General features: G+C 36.4%; 1 long non-coding RNA gene across 1 annotated transcript; it reads left to right on the forward strand.

The window, feature by feature from the left end:
• The first annotated feature begins 487 nt into the window (after window positions 1-487).
• LOC113319449 lies at window positions 488-3,419 on the forward strand. The gene is made up of 6 exons (XR_003345522.1): window positions 488-849; window positions 1,139-1,219; window positions 1,428-1,561; window positions 2,301-2,452; window positions 2,759-2,834; window positions 3,016-3,419. It is a non-coding gene; the product is annotated as an uncharacterized LOC113319449 (long non-coding RNA).
• The last annotated feature ends 3,900 nt before the right edge of the window (window positions 3,420-7,319 follow it).

The following is a 7,319-nucleotide window of genomic DNA, read 5'->3' on the forward strand; positions in this document are numbered from 1 at the left end:
CATTGGTGAAAAGTGTAACAATATATCCCAATTTTATTTTATTTTATGTTTTATTATTATATCACACTAAAGAGTGTAACAATTCAAATATAAAAAAAAATCGTATGTTAATAAAAAAAATTATACTCCCTCTGTCCCTGATTAGATGACCTATACCATAAATAAGTGTCCCTAATTAGATGACGTATACCATAAATAAATGGAGTGATAGATTAGTATTATTATAAGAAATATGTAAAATTTGATAGCCATATTTATATTCATTAGATTGGTGTTTTAAAATGTTTTCGGATGATACAAAGTTTACGGAAATCCGTTGTATAGTTTGAAAGATAAACCATTTTTAAATTTACTAGTAAATTTAATTAGGTCATCTAATTAGGGACGGAGGTAGTATTTTCTTGAAATTATTTTACAGTATAAGTTAAAAAGTCGCTCCCACGGTCCCACGTTTTCCCCCACCATTCTTTTCTTAGTTAAACTGCACTCAATTGAGAAGAGGAACCAACTTCCTCTCCTGCGACTGGTTTCTCATCTCCCTCCAAGTCTGATTAATCTCTGTCACTCATCTCCCTCTAAGTCTGATCAATCTCTCCTACTCTATATCTAGTCTTGTATGGATTATGTGAAAGGGTCCGTTAATTAGGTTTTTCCGGAAAAATTAGAAGATTTACTTCGGGATCTAATATTTCTAGGGTTTATGATGTGCATAGAATTAATTTCGTTTTGGCCCTAAATTGGTGTCTAATTTCACTAGGGTTCTTAGCATCAGCAACATATACGACCTCAGATGCTGCATTTTATATTAATCAGGACCGAATGTTTGCTCATGAATCCATTGCGAAATAGGTTAGGGTTCCGCTTGATTCCCTCTTCTATTTTATGAATATCATTTAAGTAGTGCATATTACTGTATTTCGTTTAACTTATCTAAAATGGGATCCTTGGATTTGATGTTTTCTCTGAAGCATCTTTCGGAAAACAACAAAAATTCTCTATCTAAAAGCTCTATTCCTTTTTACTTGCATTTAGTTAAGATTCATATTGGTGTTCAGATGCTGAATTCCTTTTTTTAATACTGATCCCAATTAAGCTTCAGGAATCTAATTGGTGACCATCTTTGTGTCCTTGTGAGCAGGTTATTAACTCAAAATGTTGGTTTCCTTTCTTATATCATTTTGAGCCAACCAGGTCATATGACAGAATCGTAGTTCTTATGGTGAGTCTGGAATTAGAGTAATTTGATAGTGGATGGATTTACTTCCTTCTAATTCGGCACGTGTTACTCGTCCTGTCGGTGTTATGTTAATCTTATATTGTAACTATTAGCTATGCTTCTTAGTTGTTCCTTGCCTTTGATATCTTGTAATTTTCAGATTGACCATATTTGAGTGGGATCTCACTGTAGAATTCTTACATGGATATAGGTGGGAATTGAATTCAGCCCATCCATTTGCAAATTTAGAAGAAACATATTACATTCCATGGAGGGGCACTTTTTCGCATAATCTTTCAATGCTGCTGCAGTGATTCTCCTTATAAAAACGAGTTGATAAAACAAGTATGTCTTGGTTCTCCTAATTGTCATAAGCTTATTGTTTCGGTTCGTTCAGAGGAAAATATTTTTAATACAAGTTATTATCTAACACGTTCCTTAGCCTTTTTGGCGTGTTCTTAGTCAGAACAACAGTAGGGGTGTATCTGGTTATCTTGCATGATACATTGCTTCTGTTTATCTTTAATCACCTGGAGTTACCTTTGGATTGATCAGAATTAGATTGATAGTTCTGCTCCCTTTGGTTGTTCAGATTGAATTAACTTGCCTATGGTATGAATTAGGACTTCATATTTGATTAGTGTAATTTTTAGTGAATTCATTAATCTACTAGATGTCCTGTCATGTGATACACTAATAAATTAATGAGTAGGGAAAGTTCCAAATGAAAATTAAGTGTGTTAAGCACTTAGTCTCAACCATTGAAAAAGATAGTCGCGCACCTATTAGACACTTTAAGGTCTTCTTAAGTCTGTATTCTCTGTGTTCGAAAGGCTACAGTATATATTTGTCTTTACACTTAACAGGAGTAGGATATATCCTATGCTTCCTCACTGACACTTTTCTGATACATAGGTTAAGTAAAATATTGGTTATTGTCATAAGAGTGATCTATCTAAGAATATCAGAAGCCCATAAAACATAAACTACAATATTGTTTTTTGGTGACATGATCGTTCATTGATGCATCTGTTTGATGACCATGAACTCATCATATTTGTTTGCTTTTCTGTTTCTTTGGCAGACACGGGACATGGCTCGGAAGAAAAGATTCCAAAGTCTATGCGTTGCCTTTTACTATGGTGAGGACTATTATGTAGGAGAAGGCCTCAGCGTAAAAGAAGCATTTCAAGTCATAGCAAAGAATACCCTGAAGAGTGAGGAAGATGAAGAGATGTAAGTGAACTATTAAGCATCAGTTTCTTTGTATTTTTTTTCTTCTCTTGTCATCATTCAGTTTAAATTAAAGCTCCTTGCTTAGTCACCAAACTAAGAGAATGTCGTAATAGAGATCTCAAACACATTTGTAAACTATATCGCTTTACTTGATTGATTAATGCGAGGTACCAGGCAACCAGAAATTCTGAAAGAATGGTCACAATTGCACTGCTTGTTAGCACAGACTAGTTGTTTGGTATAAATGATACTGACTGAACTTTTCCTTGATGTTGCTGTTTCTTGGATACTATTGGTATCATGCAGGTACTTGCCTCACTATTGATGTTTTCCTCGGAATGCGAGTGTTAAAGAACTTGTTCGCCCTCTGATTATTTGTTGAGTGAGTTTGTTAATTCACTCTGAACAAGATAAATTTATAAGAGTTGGTGCTTTTCTTCTATCTCATTTCTTTTGTGTAGTTACTAAACTTGTTCTATATATTAGCGTCTACTTCTACCCGATGTGTTTCCAGTTTATACTTGTTTAGTTTTTACGTTCTTATACTTGTATGTTATGTGCAGGAAGACCTCCATTAGCCCTCTGCTGCACCACATATATCCTAAACCATATGCGGAGGTATAATTGCTCTGCTTTGCTAAGCTGGAAAAGAAAACAAGGTAAGGATATAGTCATGTGTCTAAGTATACTCACTGATAGGCCAGTTGATTATTAAGTTATATTGGTAGTAGACTACTATAAGCTATCTTCGTATGTTGGTGGTGATTGGGTAGTGTAGCATAAGAAGCATTTGCAATTTACAAATTAAACTTTGTGTACCTTGTTACATATAAGTACTATTAGGTAGGGTAGAGTTAATGTTTTAATTTATAATAATTTTTAGTTTGATTGTTTAGTGTTTTAAAGTGTATTGAGATATTAGTTGATGTTGAAAAGGATTTTTTTTATTAATTTAATTTCTATGAAATTTTTTGGGTACTATTTTTTAATATTATGCACCAACAATTAATGTGGTGGGTTGGGGAAAGCGGGTGTATGGATCCAAAACAGTGTGGGGAAATAAAAATAAATATTTTTTTTTCTTAATTACTGCCTAAATTGTTACACTTATATATGTCACAGATTTGACATACTTTTTAGTGTGATTTAAATTAATTAAAGTCACACTTATTAGTATGACCTCTGATGTGTAACAAAAGAAAAACACCATATTTATGACACCAATAAGTGTGATAATAAATCAGATGTCACACTTATTTGTGTAACAAAATGACTGATTTGGTGTAGTAACAATACAATGGTGAGTGTTGAGGAATTTGCACGTCTCAACACTAAGAGGAATGATGTCTTGAGGCAGTACGCCTGGCAACACAGTAGCAAGTGTTGAGGAATTTGCACGTCTCAACACTAAGAGGAAAGATATGTTGAGGCAGTACGTCTGGCAACACCGTCCCGAGTGTTGAGGATTTTGCACGTCTCAACACTAAGAGGAAGAATGTGTTGAGGCAGTACGCCTGGCAACACCGTCGCGAGTGTTGAGGAATTCGCACGTCTCAACACTAAGATGTAGAATGTGTTGAGGTAGTACGCCTGACAACGCAGTAGTGAGTGTCGAGGGATTTGCACGTCTCAACTCTAAGAGGAAGGGCGTCTTGGGGCAGTACGCCTGGTAACACAGTAGTGAGTGTTGAGGGATTTGCACGTCTCAAGGCAGTACACTTGGCAACACAATAGCGAGTGTTGAGGAATTTACACGTCTAAAAACCAAGAGGAAAAATGTGTTGAGGTAATACGCCTGGCAACACCGTCGCGAGTGTTGAGGAATTTGCACGTCTCAACACTAAGAAGAAGAATGTGTTGAGACAGTACGCCTGACAACTACGTCACGAGTGTTGAGGAATTTGCACGTCTCAACACTAAGAGGAAGGACGTGTTGAGGAAGGACGCCTGGCAACACTATAGTGAGTGTTGAGGGATTTGCACATCTCAACACTAATAGGAAGGATGTGTTGAGGCAGCTTGCCTAGCAACACAGTAGTGAGTGTTGAGGAATTTACACGTCTCAACACTAAGAGGAAGAATGTGTTGAGGCAGTACGCCTGGCAACACAATGGTGAATGTTGAGGAATTTGCACGTCTCAACACTAAGAGAAAGGACGTCTTGAGGCAGTATGCCTGACAACACATTAGTGAGTTTAGAGGGATTTGCACGTCTCAACACTAAGAGGAAGGATGTGTTGAGGCAGTACTCCTGGCAACACAGTAGCGAGTGTTGAGGAATTTGCACGTCTAAACACTAAGAGGAAGAATGTGTTGAGGCAGTACGCCTGGCAACACCGTCGCGAGTGTTGAGGAATTTGCACGTCTCAACACTAAGAGGAAGAATGTGTTGAGACAGTACGCCTGGAAACTACGTCGCGAGTGTTGAGGAATTTGCACGTCTCAACACTAAGAGGAAGGACGTGTTGAGGCAGTACGCCTGACAACACAGTAGTGAGTGTTGAGGGATTTGCACGTCTCAACACTAATATGAAGGATGTGTTGAGGCAGGTTGCCTAGCAACACAGTAGTGAGTGTTGAGGAATTTGAATGTCTCAACACTAACAAGAAGGATGTGTTGAGGCAGTTTTCCCGGCAACACAGTAGTGAATGTTGAGGAATTTGAACGTCTCAACACTAAGAGGAAAACGTGTTAAGGCAGTATGCCTAACAACACAATAGTGAGTGTTGAGGAATTTGAACGTCTCAACACTAAGAGGAAACGTGTTGAGGCAGTATGCCTAACAACACAATGGTGAGTGTTGAGGAATTTGCACGCACTAGTCCAGAAGGGGCTATAAATGACGAACAAGTACTGTTGTAAAACAAGGTATATCACGGTTTTCATCTGTTATTCGAACCGTTATTTATTTGGTGTGACTCTTTATAAATGACAAATAGGGAACGTTATTAAGTACGACGCATAAAATTCGTGATTTAAAATCACATTCAGAATCTGATATTAACTATCATGGTTATTATATGTAACATAAAATAACGAATGATCTATGTCATAAGAAAGTCATGGTTATTGTACGTGAAATATAATAACGGTTGATGCATGCTATTAAAAAAGCACGGTTTTTATATGTTAAGCAAAATGATGATTATACCTGTTATAATTCTAGGTATTTTCGTCAGTTCCGCCATTTTCTGGCTACTGATTCAGATTTTGGGAATCTCAAATTAATATAGAAATATGAAGTTCGTTCTGAAGTACATTTGATGTATCGAAAATTCATCCAGATTAAAGAAGGAAAGTAGACGTCAAACAAATTGATTATATTAACTAACTTTATTAATTACTTCTTAAAAGAAAATAGAATATTCGAACACAAATTGGAAGACATATCCTAACAACTCCAAGTTACATCCTGAAAATTAAAAAAGTAATCAGACTACTGTCACTGCCGCTCTAACTTATCGCTCTCCTACCGGAGTCACATAGGCCTTGGGCCACTTAATAAACTCATCCCTCGAAACATCCCCAAGTACAACATCATCGTCTCTGACGCACAACATCGCACTTGGATCAAAGATTTCCACAATCATGCAGTCGTAGTGGTCATGAATCAGTAGCTTAGTATCAACATATGCAACCACCTTTTTTCTATCCTCAAACAGCAAAGACCAAACGACAAAGGTGTCGTCCAATACCCTGTATATGTAACAAGACAAATTTTAAGATACCATAATAGCTGCTGTTGAGAGCTATTAGAGATATGATCATTACCTAGCCATACATGAAGCAAATTCAAATTCATTGAAATTCAGTCAAACAATTAATGTAACACAAGGGCATTTTCTAGACTACTGTGCAGATGGTCACAAGGCGGCAATAACAGTATACCCATAAAGAGAAACTTCGGTTACTAACAAATTTTTCCAGTATAGTCTAGCACTTATGTCTTCAAGCATATGTTATATGTTGTTATCACCAGTTCAAGGCTATTACTTTAAAAACTAATGAAACCTACATAGTGGTGTGTTGACTACTTGAAGCAACGATTACTACTAACACGTAAAATAAGACAGTTCTATAGAGTGTGGCAATATGATTATAAGAGAGAGAAAACAATTTCAAACCAAATCAGCAAGCATTACTATAAGAAAGCAACGTAATCACTACCAACATCCAATATGAAAATTCAAGAAGTAACTAACCTCGGTAACATCATCAGTTCCCAAACACTTTTGTGTTGAAGGATCTTTATCATATGTTTCCTTCACTAGTGCCTACACATCAACAGAAGCCAACCAGATTCAGAGACCAACTGATATCATCAATATCAATAAACAATATAAAAAACATGAGAACTTACAAGTTCTGCAGCTGCCAGTGACTTAGAAGACGAGGAATTATCATCTGGGGTGGCTCTATGTATCTTCAGATGACCAGTGGGGTTTTCCTTTTCTTGTGACAAGACAATGCATCAAATACTTGAAAAATTTTGCGTCACAGGACAACATCAGTGAGCCATAATAAAGAAGAGGTTTACTGACAAGATAAGTGCATCAAAATTTTATTAGCTGCTAAGGTAAGTAATTACCCTATAACAACAAGCCTTGAAATCTCACCAGCTGGGTTTCTTCAGCTATTATTGCATTTTAAAAACCAAATGGATTGAAACTAATAAGTTTCAGTAGGAAGCAATAATGCACGGAATGAACAAGAACCAATGAAACTACTATAAACAAAGACTCTAGGCATACCAAAAACTTCCTATGCTATCCAATTAGTGAAACAAATGAAATAACATAAGAATAATAGCTTAAAATGCAATATAGTGTTAAGAATTTACCATTTAATTCAAGCTTGTAGGGACAC

This window comes from Papaver somniferum, chromosome 10, assembly GCF_003573695.1.
Source record: "Papaver somniferum cultivar HN1 chromosome 10, ASM357369v1, whole genome shotgun sequence".
Classification (NCBI taxonomy): Eukaryota; Viridiplantae; Streptophyta; class Magnoliopsida; order Ranunculales; family Papaveraceae; genus Papaver; species Papaver somniferum.